Source organism: Ambystoma mexicanum, chromosome 4q, assembly GCF_040938575.1.
Source record: "Ambystoma mexicanum isolate Mex_15411 chromosome 4q, UKY_AmexF1_1, whole genome shotgun sequence".
NCBI classification, from domain to species: Eukaryota; Metazoa; Chordata; class Amphibia; order Caudata; family Ambystomatidae; genus Ambystoma; species Ambystoma mexicanum.
The window spans coordinates 706,057,382-706,078,618 of record NC_090928.1 but is presented as its reverse complement, the minus strand read 5'-3'; positions in this window follow the sequence as shown (position 1 = coordinate 706,078,618).

Genomic DNA, 21,237 nt, shown 5'->3' with positions numbered 1-21,237 from the left:
GAAGATGCAAATATATTATGACTATCTTTGTGTTTAGGGACAGAAAAAATGCTGAGCACAGATCTGCTACAGTAAAATGGGTAGACTCTGGAAGAAGGCATGATGATGTGTGTGAGATGGGAAATGGTCCGATCAAACCACAAGAAGCTACTGTTTCAAAGGACCCGTCCATGCATGAGGCATTCAACCCGTCACAGTGGGAGGGTTCCAAATGAACTTAGAGACTAAAACACCATGCACCATCTGTGATGGCAATGACAGAAGGGTTAACAATGGAGGCACAGCCAGCACCTTACCACCTGAAACCTACGGGTGCACATACAACCGCATAGCCAGACTCATGAACTACAACTCCCATAAGAATCTGCTGCATATCAGAAGTGATAAACCAACTAGAAAGCCAGACTACAGATCCCATAAACCACTACGGGATAACCAGGCGGAAACACAGAATCTTGAAAAGCACAGCAAACCGGAGAATGCACAATAAATATAAAATGCACTTACCTTATGTCCGAGGATCCTCACGAGAGAGAAATATGTGGGACTGGAAAGGTTTGAAGACAGAACGGGACTTGGCTGGTGGCGGAGAAAAACTAACCCCATGTGCAGGAAAATGGGAGGTTACGGTGCTTGCACCCTTTGAGGGAACGGAGAACACTAATTGGAAGGGAGGGACAGAGAGTTGTTTAAATCCTGCAAGCAAGGACTCATGGGCTCTCTCTGTTTTTCGCAGCAATCTCTGCCCGGAATCGAGGAGGAATATATTACCTATTGCCTATGACCTATTTGACAGTGTGATAGAAGGGTGTGGTACTATTGGTAATGAAGGAACTACCACAGTATTAACAGCACTCAGGTCTGGCAAAAAGGGACAAATAGCCTTACCTTGCTTTTTTATGGACAATGGACCTCATTACGACTTTGGAGGTAGCCATGCCCATAATAAGGGCATGGCTGCCTCCAAAACCCTGTCCGGGTTCCCTGAATGGGGAATTACCGGGCCATTCCGAGTTTGGAGGGCCCGGTAATTCCTCCCTCAGGGAACCCGGGCCCGGACCTTCCCCATTCCCTTTTGAGCCACCATAGGGCTCAATGGGAATGGGCGCGGGAGCTAACAACGGGCCGATTACGACTGGCCCGTTGTTAGCTCCCTGGTCCCCTCGTGGGACCCAGTTAGGATGTCTGGTAAAACCAGACGTCCACATCGGGTCCCGCGAGGGAACTTCGTAATATTGCGGAATGGGTTTAACGGGTCTGCCACCATTAGCGGCACCCATTAACCCATTCCGCAATACTTATAATGAGGCCCAATATCAGAGTGTTGCATGTGCTGCAAGTGGGGGCAATTATACCTTGATTCAGCAGTGCTTTGATCATGGGGGTGATTCTCTACTCCATTGCTGGCTTTAATTGGTATTTAGGAATGCAGGTCAGTTTCTTAAAAGGGTCAACTTTTATCTTAACTGGTTCAGCATTGTGAATACAAACTACCTCATTTTCATGACTGGACAATAGAGAAGCTGCTACAGAATACATTAATCTTTTCAAATCCTCTGACCACTGCTCTTCGCTAAGTGATTCCTCCTCCGAACATACCTGGAGACTTGTGAGAACATCCTCAACATTATTATGGGATAAGTTAAAATAGAACTCTATCCAGGGTGCAATATATATGGCATCTAAGTTTGCACAGAAGATCTCTGCTTATTAGTTCAAGTGGGGCTCATGGTCTCAGGAGGAGAGCGTGTCCTAACGTTATCCTGATTTGTTTGGTATATTAGTGCATAACTGTAGTGCTAGATATTCCTACTACTGCCAAAGTGTATGTTGATAAACGTATGTCAGGGAAACAATCCATACATAGAGCTGATTTGCTAGCCCTGGTGTCGACTAGACAGTGTACAGGCTTCCTTTGTATACTACACTGTACATATGGGCTTTCCTGGTCTACTGGTATTAAGGGATACATCTGAACCCTTCTCCCTATTCGGTCAAAATGGATCCTGATCTTCCTGGGTAATGAAAGGGGATCCAGGAGTGTAGATAGGTATATTGGAATTTGGAAAGAGTTTGGGGCTTTCAAATTTGCATCCATAAAGGGGGCAGGTGTTCCCTCAGGAGGGCTCTGAGGATTGTTCTGATCCTCATGACCCCAGAAATAGGGCCACTGAGGTCTATAAGGGCATTCATTTTTTCAATGTCCACCCTGCTTACAATAATTGCACCCTAGCATATTTGTTTGAATACTCCATGGACTCTGCATTCCCCACTCTCTTTGCTGATCCTATCAACCTGGTGTCCCCTGTATGTTCTGCTTCCCCATCTGTCCCACTTGCTCCCACTGTCACAGATGTCTCATCAGTCCTAAATGTCCCATCTGGCCCAGATGAAGTACTTCTCTTTCCCCTACCCCAACACTTTCCTCACCTTGAGGCGTTGTTCTCCACTTGTCCATGTATGCTCTGTATTTGAAGGGTCATTAGCTTATTGTTGAAAGTATCCAGTTTCTGCTCTTGGCATGCCATGCAGTAGTTCGGCATCACCACTAGCTCCACCCGGGGACTTAGTCTGCCACCTGATGCACAGAGTCATTTAGTCTGCCACCTGATGCACAAAGTCATTCATTGTGGCTGTTCTTTGGGTAACAGAAAGTTTCCGAAAGAATTAGCTATGGGCTTCTGTGTGGTCATATTCAGCTTGGTGATACCTGAGTGTTGCGGAAACACTACCTTAAATTGATTGTTCCATACATTTCATCTTAAGGAATTAATTGTAACTAGATCTTGTGTTCAGCAATTATCATCCTCTGTAAACTACTGTCTCACTTTGGGCAGGATAACAACCCTTATAAGCTGGGTCATATCAAACAAACTGGATTATAACACTGTGTTAACTTCAAAATGTCCACTGTAAATCTCTGTGGTGTCTCCCGAATATTGGGCAATTATTTGGCTAGGCTTCGTAATTCACCTAGTGTCAATGGGAAATGCACCAAAACCATTTGGTGCTTCTGTTCCCCTTTCAACTCATGTACTCCTAGCATCTATCCGAGAGGTTCTTGGAGTATCATAGATCTTTCCTGTATAGTGTACCTCCCCTCACCAGTGGTATGGGAGGGAGGCGTATCTGATATTAGAGGGTCCATATGATCACCCTTGTTGCTAGGCCCGGGCAGCGCTGGTGTAGATGGTTCCGGAGCTTGGGGCTGTACAGCAGTAGGGTGCTGGACCGTTCTGGTGCCTGTGTTTCCTGTACTACCTGTCACTTTCCTGTTCCGGCAATTTAGGAAGGGGAATAGCAGGCTTGAATTCCTGGAAGGCGCAATCCCCTAAACAGCATAGAACTAACCTGAGGATAGTGTTGGTCACACCAATGAAGTCCAAGATGTTGGTTATAGAGTTAAGGATGTTGCCTTTACACCCACAGAGCTAGCACGGCAGAAAGGAGTAGGGGTTAGGGAGTGTGCTACTTTCTCTAGATGAGAAAGAGAGGGTCGCCCCTTTGTGCCCTTCATAAAAACGTAATACAAATCTATGAATTGTCTCTGGGAGTTGGCATGCTATTAAGATCATCTCTGGCAGTTTCTCACTCTTTAATAATTGCATTCCTGGCAATTTGCTGTCAGTTCCATAGGCTGTAGGAAAAACAAAAGAGGTGATGGCTGGAGCGTTTAGAATCAATCTTTTTTTTTTGTTCTCCACCTGACAAGCCATTATATATTATAAAATAACTAAAGCAGAAAGACCATATGCAAATCAGCCTTGGTCCCACCTCAAAAGTGGCAGTCCAGCCCAAGCTCCTTGATGATATCCCTTCTGCACGAGACCACAAGCATTCCAAGACATGTTTCAGCCTCCTTGAGCCTCATCATTAAGGTGTAGCTTATGTCTCTAGGCCCATAAGGTATGGGACCCACATCTGGGCATACCCATTCCACTCAGAATGACAACAGCAAAAAAAAAGAGCTGTTGGCTGGAAGGTTTAGAATCAATAGTAACCACTGCCATTGCTCTGGGCAACACTCTAGACCAATGCACTTTGCTTGCCATGCCCTTACAAAAGGAGAAAGTCCTTCCACCCATCACTTTCTTGGTTATAGTTGTCTTCCCTGTCTGAGAAAGAACATGCCCAGACATGGGTTCCTTGCTCGCTGCGCCATAGGGAACCAAGCTGCACTTCACTGATGAGTCCCAACAAGGCCGAAACATGTCTGCGGTTGCTTGTGTTTCCTTTCATAGGGGAATTGGTCTGCTCCTATTGGTGGCAGCACCTTACTGATTTGCATATGGCTGGACGTCCTTTGCAATGGTGCTGATGTGCTAAAAAACAGTGGTGTGGAAGGTTGCCCAGAGCAGTGAAGTGGTCCAGATTTATTCAACACTATCCACTGATCACTTTATTGGTTTTAGTTCTAGAGGATGTGCCAGTGGTTTGGAACACTATGTGTTCCACAAAACAAAAGAATTGTTATGCAGGGAGAGCCTGCAGCAATACTGCCTGGTCCAGAGCCCAATGTACTGTCTTCTCATAAGGGAGGGGAGAACATTATCTCTATGTTGCCTGCTCCTGAGAGTGGGCACAGCATGCAGGAATAAATAATCCAGGCTTTTGAGAGTGAGGGCCTGTGACACAATTACTACTGCTCTTCAGGAGTACAGAAATGAGATTTGGAAAGGAAACTCCTACTTAGCCCCACGCTACAACAAAACCAGCAATTATCCCAATCAGGAAGGTGAAACAGGCACAACCCAACAGGTATATGTCCTTCACTTCTTGTGGTAGTGTGAGGCAAAGGAATACTATATTGTTTGGAGGGGTGAGTTAGCAAAACATCTTCAAACCATTAATAGTTCTGTGGTACCAAAATAAAAGAATGCCCAACCAAGATTCTATGAAAAATGGATTCTTTAATGAATTGTCCCAAAAACAAAGTGAGGGGGCAGAACAACCACTGTCTAAATGCACCCAGTCTTCATATAATGGGTATTGCTAAATTAGCTGCCACACCACAGGGTATACAGTGGACATGCCTTATACCACCTAGTAACGGTCCATTTGTTACCCAAGAAACCCAAGGTCCTGGAGTGCTATGTCCATCAATATCCAATAGTGAATCAAATTCAGTACAAATTACCATATCATTCCAAGTTACTACTAGTACAAACAAATCTCATTTGTAGGCTTAATACATGATTTAATAGTCTTGTGCTGAAGAAAGAGGTAGGCAATTGTTGAGTTGCCATCTCAATTTGGTTGAGTCAGCTTGAAGAGTTCCAGTGATGTGATACAGCTCTGTGGCAGGAATCTGCTCCAGCATGGTTGAGGGACTTGTAGATGATGGTCAAGTCTGTGGCTCAACAGCTTAAAGCAGATAAAAAAGCAATGCATCTAAAAGGCAGCTTCTGGGGGCTTGCAACTGTTCATAGACAACTCGAAAGAAAAGTGGTTTGAGATGTGAAACAAAGCCCAGGTTTGCACTTTTATTGCTGGTTGCCTGACCGACCATGCACAAGGTTTCCATGGAACTGGTGAACCCTGTTTCTTCCCTTCCAAGTTAGGAGGGTTGCCAGAGAGCATTTTTAGGGGGTGTAACCTCCAGTGAGCAGGATTCTGGTTCATTGCTCAGGCACCAGCAGGCCTTGCCGAAGGGCAGTTCACACCAAGTGATGGGTTTGTGGATGCTCTTTCTCCATCCTTGGAATCTTTATGTTCACCTCAATGGCAGATGGCCTTGGAACAGACTGTATGCCCAATGCAGTTCCAGGTGAAATCCTCCTTCTGTAGTCTAAAGGTTGGTCTTAAAGGCTTAAATAGCAAACCTTTGACATGGCACTGCTCCCCTTCTTGCCTGTTGTAAGGGGTCCAATGCTGGCTGCTGTGTTCAGAGTCATCCACCTGGTAATCTCAGTCCAACAGTGATTTGTATGCAGTTATTGGGGAGGGGGTGCAGGAAATGTGAGTTATCTAAGACATTCCAAGATGGTGGAACCCCTAGTTTGGCTGCTAACCCTCTGAGGCTACTGTAACTCATATCTGCCCCATCTGCCCCACATCAAAAAAACTCCAGCAATTACCATGCTAAATCTGCTAGAAAAGGCAAATGGAATCACTGATACCGCCACTTGGTCAGGTGGTAATACCACCTGATTACAATTGGCAGTTTGCAGGTGTAAATCCCCACTCAATGGAGTCCATAGGATTCCATTAAGGAGTTTTGCCGATATTACTGGTGCCAGTATTACCGGATGGTAATGTCAGTGGTTTTTGCAGGTAAAGGGGAGGAGTTACCTCCACCTTTTACCTGGAGGTAACTTCGCCAATTTACCTTAAAAAATCACTGCTATTACCATCCGGTAATACTGGTTGTGGTAATGCCAGCAAACTTGTAGTTTGGAGGACTGGGAAAAATTGAGATGAACGGTATTACCTCCATTTGTTTTCCTACACTGCCAAACTCGTAATGAGCCTCTTTGTCCTTTATAATTGGAAATGTCCCAGGGACCACCATATCGAGCCAGATGTTGTTCATATTTATGTATTGATCTGCCACCAGGCTTTTGGGGTTCACAATTACATAATTTATGAATTTGCACTGCCCATGATTAAAGGCAGTTCCTAGCTGTTGGAACCTTTGGGTTCCAGCAGGCTGTTTGCACAAAGGCACATGTTACTATATAACTAACAAGTTTTCAAACTGCAAGGCAGTAGGTGGCATGGGTTGCAGACATTCCAACCAGAGAAAAATGTTTGCACTATGCCTTTCAGAAAAGGGAAATATGAAAGTTATGTGATGTTATGGTATGTTACATAATGTTATGTTTAATTTACCCACCGCTCAAACCCAAAGGCATGCAAGCACTATAGAACAGACAAAAAAAAACCGAAATAATTGCCTAGTTAAAAAAGAAAAGGAAGATGAAAATAATATGTTTTACTTTTTCCTAAAAACACTCAAATTTGGCTCAGTTCTTAATCTGACAAAATAGTGACATTGAAGAGTCTATTGGTAAACAGAGGGATCCAAGAAGTTGATATAGAAGATGGGTAGCACAGGAATAGTGGGAGGGTATCAAAAAGACACCTATCAGTGTTATTTTGTAAAACATTGAGTTTATCGGCACATTCCGTATTATGCAAAAATGTCAACTTGATGAAAATAAGTGAACAAGAGCAAGACAGACCCTCAGAGCCTGACCACAGAGCTTAATCTGGAAAGAAGAATTTGATGGTCCAGGGTCTCAAATGTTTTGAACAGATTTGGTAGTATCAAAATTAACGCATCATGCTTATCTAGATTCAAAAGTAGTCCATACCTGACACTAAGTTGGGCAGTCTCACTACTCTTCTGGGTCCAAAACCACATTGATTTTCAGCCAAGTCTGTTCTGTGCTTCTACATATTCTTGTAGTTGAAAGATTACAATCATTTTGAGAATTTTAATCAGAAAAGCACATTTAGGAACCGGACGATAATCGCTTGCAACTCAACGGAATGTACTTACCAGCATCATTTTGTATGGAAAATAAACAAATATCAGTCTAATTCTCCTCACAGATTGCATTCTGTCATCGATCCCTGCACTCAATAGGCCCACATTTAAACTCCTCGGGTGTATAAACATTGACATTCAGTGTCCACAGGTGAGAAGGGTTAAAAGGCAGGATGAACTTGCAACTGCACCACAAGAATCAGTAGGCCCTTACAGAGTTGACGCAGGGGTGTTAGCATGTCCTACTATTAGGAGAACCTGTTCTTGCATTAGCTTACTAAGCTTCAGCGGTGGAGTTCCTGTTTGTTGGGCTTGTGATAAAGCCCAGAGGAGAACATTGAATTTTACCAAACCCTGCAAGAGCAGTCTCTCATGGCAGTGCTCTTTCCAAAGGTTATCCTGTTGCAATTAAGACTTCAGCACAGGAAAACATGAGAAGGGACGTGAGTAACCGATGGATCCTTACTACAGATCCTAACCCCAGAACATCTGAAATTGTTTGCATCAAATTGTCTGGTTTGTAGAGTTATTGACCTATGTACAACAATGGATCTTTGAGTGACTATCATTAGGTGGACTATGTTAGCTATGAATAGAGAGACTGTCCCTTGACCACTCTGAGAAGAAAGTGGACTGTGACCGAGAGAGTGTGCACTTTAAATCGTTGCCTGAGAGGCACAATTAAATTTTCTTCTGGGTCCAATGTGGCTATCCACAGTTCTGGACAGGGCAGATGGTCCTTGGCCTCCCTGAAGGGAGTGAGGACAATGACTGTTATGAAGAGGATCCCCAATAAAAAAAGCTTCAGTGCTAAGAATCCTTCCTGGTTTGACTGAGTCACAGTCATCAGCAATGACAGCTAGTGAATTATTTCTGTGGGTCAAAAACACTTTCCCTGAGTGTATGTCAGGAAAATCATAGAGAGCCAGATAATGATTTTTTCATGAGGGTTTTGGGGGAGTGAGTTTTCTCCAGATAATTTTGTTTAAAAATGAGTTGAAATGGCACATTTTATAGACCAAATTTCTGAAAAAATGTTTAAGAAAATCCATGAATAGATGAAGTCTGGGCACACTTGATAATGCCCATTAGATGGCAGGAAACCCCAGTGCACGCTCAACATTTTTCATCATGGATTTTACCAAAGAAAACCATTAGTCCTATCTCAACAATAAATGGCATCATTTTCCAGTAAAACAATATTTGGATGCTTGTGCCCGTGAATAAATGGCAGTTATGTCACTGTAAAAACCTACTCATGCTGGGTGAACCCATTAGTTGCTATCATGCCACTATAACACTATAAAAACAAAATGTCATGTTGCTGTGACAAATGTAAGCCTGTATTCTGACCAAAAATTATTTTCATAATGGTGTGCAACCAAAACATTTTCTGAGTCAAGCTTCAATAGGCCGTTCAAAACCATGACCTTGTCAGAGTACATGTTGCTCCTGGCTAGGAATTCCTTTGAATCTCTATCAGAAATATTGAAGGGGATTAAACACTAGTGAGGTGACTGATAGTGGTAGATTGACACTCTACCATGGGCTTTGAATGGGCCAACTCTTGTATCCTTCTTTTGGGAATGCAAATCCACTGAGATCTCTAAAGATTCGTCAGACTGAATATGGTGAAATTGCAGGGAGAAATCAAAGATGAATCAGACAAGTGGAAACCTCTTGGCCTTGGGCTCTGGGTCAGAATGTAATCACCTAAAATTGTTCTGAAGGACGTCGGAAGTGACTGGAGAGCGAGAGACACAGAGCTCAGCGATGCATGATGTGCCCTGCCCCCGGTGCTTTCCTTTAACTCTTGTAGGAGGAACTGCTGAAGAAGGATCTGTAGGACGTTGTGTGGGAGTGGAAGGGCCATTCGGGTCCCCCTCACCCATTCAGTTTAAGATGCATCACTTGCTCGACCAACAGTGGAGGACACTTCCTATTTTTGCCCCTGTGTACATAACCAGCCCCTGTGCTGATGACGACGCAGGTGGGGTTGTTGGAGAGACACTTGGCATCCATCTTGGACACCTCCATCTCCATCTTTGGATTAGGCCTCACTGTGATATTACGAGAAGGCTTCTCTCCCCTCTGCAGCGCCACGCACAGCGCTTGCAAAAGCCCCCACCTTTTCTCCCAGTCTCTGAAAGCCCTGCAGCTCCATTCTCACGCCCGAGCCGGAGGTAATTGCAACAATATAAATGTAACACCTCACCCTTCCTCAGAGATCACTGTCCTGTGCGTGAACCGGCTCGAACCATGCCTTGCGAACACATCCATCTCCACAAAAACTGCCTATGCCTCCCTCACCCCTGGTACTGGAAAATTACTGCCAATGCAACCCCATGGCCCGATAGGTATTCTCTTGATGTGCCAGATATGTAACCCCAGTGCGAAGCCCACCCCAGTGTGCCAAGACTAATAAAACTCAACCTCTGTCACAGTATATTGCACCTTAGAACTAACACATGTCAGTATGCCCCCTAGTCCCTTTTGATGCGCCTAAACCCACCCCATGATCAATGATCCCACCTGGATCGAGCCCCCCAAGTTGCAATCAACCCCCTAAGATCCCAGTGAATAATGATGTTGTTGTAAACTTAGAATTTATAGGGAATAATGATTTGCTCAAAGGAGCCTCAGTAACTATTATTTAGTGCATGCTTGAAACAATATGTTATGTTAGATTAGCTAGGGCCTGCCCGGCTTCATCGTGACCTGACCCTCACCCCACCCAGACACAGGCAGCTGGACCTTGTGGTATAAGCCCTCCCGCCAACTGAACAACCAATCCAGCAGGAGCAAAATCATATATTACATATGTATCCAACTGTTTTATCCAATCCTGTGTCTATGTAGTCCCCTATGCAATGATGTCATGTATGACGCCATAGTCTTACTTAAGCTGCCACCTTTGTAATGTTTGCCAGAGCGCTCTCGGGCAGCAGAGTTCTCTGGATGCCAAATTTTATATAAACGACTAACTCTTGCAGCCTGTCCTCCTGGTCTCATTCCCCACCCACTGGGGTGTGTTATATTCTTTTGTATCTTGGCCGTGTAAGTCGGGAGTGGGCCTACAACGTGATGTGCTGTGCTTTTGTGACATCGAGGATTGCGTCATTTCCTCATGCCCTGGTGAGCCTTGCCGAGCCTTGACATGCCGGAGCCTGGAACCAGGTAGGCGAAACCCCCCACCCTAACGGGCGGCATGCAGTAAGCGGACATTCAACAACCCTCAGTGCGGCCATATTCAGAGCTCTGCCAATCCCTGCTGCTCTGGAGCCTGGGACTGGGTAGGCGAAACCCCCATCCCTGATAGGTGGCAAGTGGTACGCAGACATTTAACAACCCTCATTGTGGCTATACTCCAATCCTGCCGGCAACTAATCCTTGCCATATTGCCTCACACCCCATACCTCATCATCCCCATCCCCACCCCATTCGCTCTGGCACTTGTGGTCCTAACGCTGTGAGTGCAGACTGCACCCCGCTATAGGTGTAGTGATAGTGGTGGAAGTGGTGGGGGAGAGAGGGTGGGTAAAACATTAGTGGTTGCACGGTGTGAGTAAGCAGAGTGTCTAGGGAGGAGTACGGTAGCATACCAAGCTCTTTCCTCTGTTTGAATTGGACTTTTTGTTACCACTGGAACTCTCCTATTAACAAACACAAAGACCTTGAAACTCCCATATGGCAGCACAAAGTGTGTTGCGCGAAGTGAGTAAGCGGAGTGTCTGGAGTTCGGTGTGTGGGCTGCCAGCTGCCTTTTTGCCTCCCTCTGCCAAAGTGATCTGTGGTGGTGACTGAGTGAGTTCTGTGCACTTCTAATCGCTGAGAAGCTGAGTCGCATGACAGCCAATTCTTGTACCATTTGATCACTGTGACTGCTCTTCTCGTTTACACTTGTGCTCGTGAGGGAGAGACTGTTGGCCAATGGCCTTTGAACTCCTCCGCTGGTTCATGCCACACATTTTGCGCTTTAATGGATGCTGTGCTATACGTGGTTAAATATTAGCTAACATTGTGTCTTTGAATCTTTTTTTCTTTTTGCTTGTTCTTTTAAATACGTACAGTGATACCACGTGGGTCTGGAAACCCAGGAGCCCCCCTTCTCAGCTACAAGTTCTACTGCCACTGTTGCCCTATCTGAACTTAGTGATAACCATCTTTCTGCACTCAACATAACCAATCCAGTGGCTCGACAATTTTAACTACCACACCTGCTGGTTTCTGTAACCTGTTTCTGTTAACTATGAGGGCTTCAAACCCTAGTAGAATTGTCCTACGCAATGATATGGCAAAGATGGAAAAATGACAGCAAAGCCATATTATCTATTTCAATTCCTCTACTGAAGTTCCTTCCATAAAGAAGGACAAGAAAGATAAAAAAAAAAGCAAAGGTAGCGGAGGATAACCCCCACCCAAAATGTCCCAGCCCACGATTATGGCCTATTTTTCTAGCACTGGTGTGAAGCCGGCTCTAATGAGCGAGCTGCAGTCGACCGAGTACAACAGAGCTGATCTAATGAGCCCCCACTTTAGACTTGGGCGCGAGTCCTGTGGCCCTACAACTCACTCCTTTTACTGAAGTCTCCCCCATGGCCTATACAGAAGATTTTAACAACCATATACAGAGCCCAACATAGTCAATAGACAACAACGGGTTGCTACTAAACATGTGCAATACACAGAAACAAAACTCTCTTGGCCCCCATGCAGAGCACAATGATGTTATTGGGGGGTAATTTATCCAACATCCCAAATTTGGAACACTTGGCTTCAAGCTTGGACTCCTCTACAGATGAACACTACTGTGAAGAGACGCTGCCTAATTCGACCACAACATCTTTTAAAGTCAAATCTAACTAAAGTGGTTGAAACCCTCCTGACTATTTGTTTAGAACCTACCATACAAGCGAAAGGTGACCTCAAAGGGACACAGCTCCTTCAGGGGCTTAATCCTACCATGTATAGTATAGCTCTTTTTTTTACCAAGAAGCACATCTCAGATGGTCCCTCCTAAGGCAACGCAAGATTAACAGGCGGAGAACCTGTTTTCCACTTGCTCATCCCTAACCATACATAGCTGCCTGCAATGAAGATGACGTCTTGGGGAATTATGCAATGAACTCTCCATGATGAGAAGTCCGCCTAAGTTCAGCAAAGCCAAAGATCAGCAACCTGTGACTACACAGGCCCCCACTAAAATACCCAAGCAGGTCTCCTTTCTAACCCATCTCACTGTATCGTTGCTTAACCACAGTACTGGGGCTGCTGCCCCCAACAAATCGCAACAAAGAATATTCATGAAGCTACAAGGCGATGGCTCTGTGAAGAGGGTAACCCTATAGGGCCTTATAGATAAGTGGCCCCATTGATTTCCGAAGGTATCTTTAACTCCGGAACAAGTGCCTCATAGGACCGAACTAAAACAGGCCGATCTCAGCCAACTGCAAGACCTCCAACCTAGTAACTATGGAGTACAAAGACCTACAAACAATCATTCTGGCTATCCAGCCTGGCAAAGGCCTGTAGTAGAAGCTCTAATCCACTCTGCCCCTTTGAGTACCAATGACTACCGGTTAACCAGTGGCAATGGGTGTTCCATGGATACACAAGCAAATTTTCCTCATCTCGACCGGAGGAGTGGCCTTTCCCAGACTCGGGGCCTCATCACGAGTTTGGGGTTAACCCTTAAATGCGGCGGTTGCGCTATTACCGCCACATTTAAGGTTCTGCCAGATCATGGCTTTGGCGGATTTCCCCCCAGCTCTGAGCTGGGGGGAAATCTGCTGCAAAAATTGCCGATTTTCGGCGCCATTAAATCCGCCGGCGGTAATAGCGCAAATTTTCCCATTGGGCCGAATGGGGAATGGGCAATAAACCTTCCGTCAAACCCGTGATCCGCCGCTAATAGCGATGGGGACTTTTGGCGGTAGGGCTATTAGCGCCGGCGCTAATAGCGCCGGCGTTACTGCCCAACTTGTTATGAGGCTGTTCCGGCGGGGATGCAAAACCTGAGTACTTGGTGAAAGTTGAAGAATTGTCCCCTACGACAAATAGCCCTTTTATCAATTGCTCTCTGTTACTACACTTGTGGTTGACTATTCCTAGACTTTCCATGATTAAAAGCAGAGATATGCTTCAAATCGGGCTCCCTAAATGGGATAGCGCAACAAATTGGGCATTGATTAAATTTTCCTCACCCGCAGTTGTTTCCTTACTATGCATTTGAAGTGATGAACTGCATAGCTTGGGTTTTAAACTGACAGTCTGTTGTGATTTTCCTACACTGACTTATAATGCTGGTAAGTGCCCCAGTATTTCAAACAAGAACCGTTTACCCTCCCCCAGTGTCCGTTAGGAAAACAATCTGGGGATTATAGTGCCATCCTCCTTGAAGGTTTAATTGCGGAAGAGGGTGAGATAAACAACTGGTACCCGGCAAATAAACCTAAGACTAGCATAAACAGCCAGTTGAATTAAGGGGAATGAAGATACAGAATAGCAAGCTGGAATACAAGGGGCCACAGCCACATTGCTAACAGGGATGGCTCTGTAGCCCTGCTTGCTAAGCATGACATCTTCCTCCTCCAGGAAACATGGCTGAAGGCTACAATGTTGATTGAGGGATATCACTTGCACCAAATCAAAGCAAATAGAGGCCTGCGGGGTTGACTCTATGGGGGGCTGATAATCGGGGTAAGGGAGGAAATTGAATCCCGCTCCCTCGACCAATTCCCTATCCCAGACTGTCCAAGCAATTGAGCTAAGGCTGGGCGAGCCTGGTGATAGTTGTAGTATTCTGATCATAAATCTATATATCTCCCCAGATGTTGCATGCTTGGAACGTATTCATGCCCTCCTGGAGAAGATTCTCTCCACTTGGTGCGCGGCTTCAGAAAATCAGATGATCCTTATGGGAGGTGATTTTAACATCGATTACACCGACGCCCAAGATTGTGCTTCCAATAGACATATTACAAATAAATTTGTGATACTACAAAAACAGGGACATCAGAAAGGTGCCTAATGGGTGCAGTTCTTCAGAGATTGGGACCTCACACTTATGAATGGCAGAACAAATGGGGACATACCTGGGAATTATACCCGGGAAACAGAAAATTCCTGATCAACATTGGACTATTATTTTGGGAATGTGTGACTGCGTGGATATAAAAATTGAGTCGAATTGCTTCAGCGACCGTTCGATTCTGGCATTAAGTATTTCTTGCTCTAGAAAAAGAAGTCCTTCTATAACTACAGTGGGCTACACCCAAACCATATGGTAACCATATTAGCTATACTGGTAAAGACTGTGGCTAAATCAAACCCTTTATCAGGAATATTGTCTGGGGGTGCTGGCCTCTAATGATAACTTTATAGACAATTGCTGAAACAATTAAAAACCTAAAGAACTCTACGGCCCCTGGCCCAAATGGACTTGCCAGCTCTATCCTAAAACAGGATCCCTATGGCTGGGCATGGATCCTAAAGATTCTATTTGAGAGGGTTTGTCAATCCCAGGAGATTCCTGAGTCTTGGCAGCAATTTATCTTATTACCAATTTACAAGAAGGGAGACCAATTGATTCCGGCAAATTAAAGATTGCTGTCTCTTTTAGACATGAAAGGAAACATATTTTTCTCTTTGGTACTGAACGCTCTACAGAAGTGGGTGGATGATAAACAACTACTCCAGTTCAGTCACACTGGCTTCTTCCTGCGGAGGTCTACCACTCACAATCTTCGGTCTCTGGACATGCTACTTTGGAGAGCAACTGCTAAGGGAGGGCCTACCTTGTACATCATCTTCGTTGACTTTAAGGCAGCGTTCGATACGCTCTGCTGCAAAACAGTTTGGCGCAAGCTGGCGCAATGGGGCTGCCCAAAATGGCTCCTATCTCTCCTTAAGAGACTACACCAGAATACTGGGGGAAGAGTGCAATTGGGTGAATCTGGGACTTTGTCTGACTGGGTTGCCATAAATAGAGGAGTCAAATAGGGCTGTACGTTGGTACCTCTCCTATACAATTTGCATTTGGCCTATCTCCCAGCTCACTTCTCCACAGTAGTGGGCTATTGTCCTAGGGTTGGAGGGGTACCACTTTCCTGCATGCTGTACGCTGACGGCTTGGTCCTACTTAACCATACCTCTTGAGGTGTAAGGGGGATGTTTACAACACTTAATTTCTTACTCAGTGCAAAATGATTTGATAGCTAATATAGACAAGACAAAAATCATAGTGGCTGCAGTCAGGAAGATAAATCGCCTGACCCTCCACACATCATTGGGTACCCTTAAGTGTGTAGAGAAATACCCTTATTTGGGGCTATAAATGAGTGCCAACCTAACCTATGACCAGATAATAGAGGCTGAAAGATAAAAGCCCATCACCTGATCTATATGATAGACACCTTTGCCAGACAGATGGCAGGCTACTCTATTGAGGGCATCATCATTTTATATTAACAATGCTTTTGACCTATGGTCCTATATTGCCTCGAGGCCTTGGGTATGAGGGACTTGACATGGCTAGATAAATTGGAAGGCTATTTTTGTTGTAGAGTATTAAAACTATCCCCATAGTCCCCCATGGAATACCTTAGGCTTGAGCTAGGACTGACATCATTGAGGGGCCTACTACAGACTAAGCAAAGTGAGCTCCATATGAAAGCTAACTATCCCCAAATGCCAACTAATTGCCCTGGTGGCAGGAGATAACAGTTTACAACTGACACATAGGAGAAGTGATTTCTCATCCCTGATTTATAATCTGTACGATTATATCAATTGACTTCCACACTTTAACCGGGACACTAAGTATGATATCCTGAAAAAAATCTTTAGGAGAAAGATTAACCAATGTGATTGGCTAAATAACCATGAGCACCTGTCCACCTTGCGATCATATAGATATGTAGCTAAGGTTTCGCACAGTTATTTAAAAACTCAATGGTACATTAGACAGAGTCCAAACCTGGCTGTGCGTAACTTTGTTCCTAGACTGCGCACAATTACCACTACTTGCCCTATGTGGTGCTCATTTCAAGATACCCTTAGCCCAAAGAATATGCTGTATGTTTAAAACACCAGGTATGGATGTAACAGCCAGGCATGTACTTACTGAATGCAAAGGCTTGGAATATTTGTATATGACCACATTCGACAGGTATGGCTATAGCTATGACTCGATAAGGAGTGAGGAGTTCTGAGTTTATTGTATCAACTCAACGTCAGAAAACCTACAACTTGCACTGTACTGGCTGTGGTGTCATATTTTTAAATTACTTTCTGTGGACAGTACAATCCTTTAATTAGATCTTCTTGAATGAACAAAGCGATAAATATGTGCTACTAAGGAATGTATTCATTTATTTATTGGTCATTTGTTAGGCGCTTATACAATTAGCAACAACTGTTTCAAAGCGCCCACAGGGCAACAGAGTGGGGAAAGGGGAAGGTAGAAAATGAATTACAACAAAGATAAATAATGTAATTAATAGTACAAACAACTAATGAGAATAACAGGGAGGGGAGACAAACCTACTATGCCTTGTGAGTGTTCAGAACGTGCAGGTGCAGGGGTGAGGAGGGTAAGGGATAGGTGCTGTGGTGTTAATGGAGATGTGCTCGGGGTGAAGTGCTAATAAGAACACTGTAAGTGCAACCTCCCATGGGGAGGGTGAGCACGAATAAGTGCAGTAAATAGACAGCAGCTCTGATGAGAGATGTGGGGGATCAGGGCCCCGAGGATACATAAGGGCCCTGCACATTGGTCACGCTACTGTATGATTAGCAGGGAAGAGAGGAGGAGAAGGAAGAAGTAAAGAGAAAGGTATTGAGGCTTTTTTCAAAACTTAAGGAGGTCCTGCTCAAGACGCAGAGGGTGAGGGAGGATATTCCAGGGGAGGGAACCTACAGAGGAAAGAGATCGACCCCTAGCTATCCGTTTAGCAAACCACTTCACACACAGGGAGTTGGTGCCAGAGGAACGCAGGGGTCTAGAAGGGGAGTATTTGGTTAGGAAGCATTGAAGATAGAGTGGTCCCCGGCCCCAGATAGCCTTGTGGATGATACAGAGGGATTTGAATTTAATCCGTGCTGAGACCGGGAGCCATTGAAGGGTTTGAATAGAATATTTTCTGTAATTGAATTACCTGAGCGTGTAGACTCTTAGAATAAAATGAACTGTACTACAATTTGTACAACCTCTCACCTAAACTGAAATGTAATGTTTTTATAATTGTTTTAAACTGATTTGAACAATTAGATCTGTTTGATTTTATCTGATTATAAAATAGATTGTTTTGTATGGAATGCAATGTATTTGTATTTTAAAATGTACCTCTTTTAGCTTATAAAGGCTTGTAAAGGTTCATTAAGAATCAGATGCAAATATTAAATAATTAATTACATAAATAAATACATAAATAAATAAAATGGTTCTGTCCCCAATGCCACAATACACAATATGCAACATTCCACTTATCATCCCAGGCAGAGATTGTATGTGGGGGTGGTGAGCAAGAAGCCAATCTTCTCATTTAAATGACTCAGCACGCTGATTTCCTAGGGTGTGTTCAGTTTACCAACTTTACAGGAATACAACAAAATCATCCAGCTGACAGGAAGCTGAGTTTGCTGACTGGGTCTACATTGAAATGGCAATAAAAAAGAACAATTGAAATCTCATTGGGCTCATATAATACTGTTCCTAACAGATTTAACTTAACAGTGTGAGGGGGATCAAGAATGTGTTAAAGCTTTATGTGAAGCAGCATTGCTCCACAACATTACTACTGAAGGAAATAATTAATATGAACTCTTCTTCTGGGATTACTGGACATATATTGGGTTTCCCAACTCCTTCGTGCTGGGATGGTGTGGGGCGTTCTGAGTTTTAGATCCCAGATTAATTTGGAGAAGGGCAAGCTCTGAAGCTACCTCCACCTTAATTCTGCCATAGCCACCTGTGTGAGGCACCCTGAGAACAGTGGGGACAGTGCACTGAATGTGACATCTTAATTTCTAAATGACATCCCCTTGCAGCAGAAGCGACCAACATTCCATTTGCCAACCGATACTCACGCAATTAGTATTTTCAGTAAGTGCAGACATGACAGGAGTGCCAAATCAGATTTACAAGAGAAGACATGGTCCCAGGCAGGGTCGGATTGGCCTCTCTGCCTTCCGGCCAGTAGCCAGGCCGAAATCATCCATGGGTAGTAGGGGACTGGTTTCTGGCCATGCTTGGGCCGGTTGGAGGAAAGAAAAATGTAAAAGAATATTTTTTTCCAATTTTTCTTTTCTTTTCTAAAAAGCCTTTCATCCTTCTTAGGTCGATAAATGAGTACCAACACAGGTTGGGTGATATTGTATGCATATTTGTTTTATAAAAAAGAGCTTAACCGTAAGTGCTATACAGTAGCATATAATCATTTGGCCTTGGACGTCTACTTGGATTCACAGTGATTTAGTGTACTTAGGAACAATGCTATTTGATGCCACTTCCTGTTTTGTCAAGGGGTGAAAGGTCGTGTTTCATCGCTTCCTGGGATGTCACTTTGGGGTGCGGTCAAATCACATCACATCTGGTGATATCATCAGAGGTCAAGGGTGGTGGGCCACTTTTTTTTGGGTGACCGGGCCTATTTCTTGTCCCAGTCCGACCCTGGTCCCAGGCCCTTCTGGGAACAGCCACATTGAACATAACCCTTACAGGCAGTTTGACCCAGAAGAAAATATGCTTCATACAATACTGGTCACCTGTGACGATGCATAAGCTATGACTGCTAGACTCTCTGATCCCTCAGTAACACAGAGGGTGAAACCATCAAACTAGTCCCTGAGGTTGACAACCTTGGCATAAAAGAGCAATATTTGAGTGCTTGGTTCATGAAGGTGCCGGTGCCAGACTTAGAGATTTCTTTTGTGTATCCAGGAGGGCTATCCAACCTATGAATGTGAAAACAATGGGCTTCATTACGAGTCCGGCGGTAGCCATGCCGGTTAAACCGGCAGGCTGCCGCCGGACTCCTGGGGATTTACTGGTGCCGGACTTGCTGGAATTACTGGGGCATTACAGCCCCGGTGGTCCAGTAAATCCGGCTCCAGCATTCCGTTACTCCCCATTCCCGTGGACTCCATGGGACTGGGGACCACGGAAACACTGGCACCATGCGTTAATTGTGCCGGTGTTTCCGTGTCTGTCTGTCGCCAGGGCGTTATGCCCGCCAGGTCATACCTGGTGAGTGTGGCGCCACACAGCCACAGAACTCATAGTTAGCAGGTCCGGAAAATGGTGCCGTTACAGTTTTACCAGCACCATTATATCCGGACCGGCTAACTTGTGATGAGGCCCAATGTCTTTGTCTCTCAGCTGAGAGACAGGCCAGTGATTTGGTGATTCGCTTACAGAGAGAGACATTTGAGGGGGACAAGGTATGTCCAAGGGTGCGATACCTACTCATTATTGTTTAGAGCCAATCACCTAAGGCTACATAGTGCCTATCAAGGTCCACATGGGTAAAACCATAGGAACAAGAAAGGTTTCAATAAAGTAAAAGGGACCAGGCATCACCAGCGCCCATCAAAGTAGAGTCATTCACAAGTTATGTGGAGCTCTCATCTCTTTGGCAGGGTCACAGTACTCTGGTCTCTCAGCACAGAGAAAGGTCAGTGATAAAGAAAGATACTTTGGTTAAGATACACTGCAGAAGGTGACACTGCTCTTAACGTAGGGGTGGAGTAACAAATGTGGAAGGCAGAAAGGTGCAGAAAACACTTTGTGCAGTGTGACCCATGAGAAGTACAACTATATTCTAGGAAGATGGGAACTGTGGCAAGGGGAATGGTATCTTGGGAACTAAGAGACACATTTAATGTATTTTCTCCTCTCGAAATAGAAGGTTGGATAAGCAACCAGTTGGAGTGACCAACACCATTCAGGTTTAGGAATGGGAGAAGTGGTGCCCCCAGCAATGAGAGAACCTGATGGGCATGACATGAGACAGGACTGCCCTCAGGGACCACAAAAAACCAGAAGAACACAATGTCACCCCTCATTCCATGAGAATGTGAACAGGCCAGTGCAGGCTGTCATTCTAATGTCCCCATAGAGAAGAAGAGAACTGAAAGAAGGGCAATGTCCTTGAACACTATCTGGAAGGAGAGTGAGCAGTACTACCCCAGAGTTTTCTGTGCCAGTACAGGAATCTCCGGTCCCATCCCACAGGATTGTATACAGAGGTTGTTTTACACCTATTGAAAACTCTGTTTTCATAGTTGGATTGGAGCCTGAAGACATGTGGAACAAGTCTGAAGTTTACCCTGAGTAGAATATTCCCGTAGACATGCTTATAGTTGCAATTGAACCACCATAGAGCATACACTACTTGCAGAGCACCAGGATTGGAGTTAGTCAGGGACAAGCATATCTTGCCACTGGGAGGATTGCAGGAGAATAATGGTACGGTTCTAGGAGATCAAGAAGCTCATGATAGGCTAGGCCTTAGCCAAAGTTATATTTAGGGTGTATGTCATAGTACAGAACTTTACTATATTTCAAGATGAAGATCATGCAAGGATAAGGATATAGATAATCCACAAATTGGCAAACCTACTGTTGCTCAATTTTGGGCATGTGGGAGATGTCCATCTCCTACGGGATACCTATTGTTTTGTTGTCTCATTCCAGGAAATCAAATGAAAGGATTCTGCTTTTGTCTTGAGTCTTGTAAAGAGAC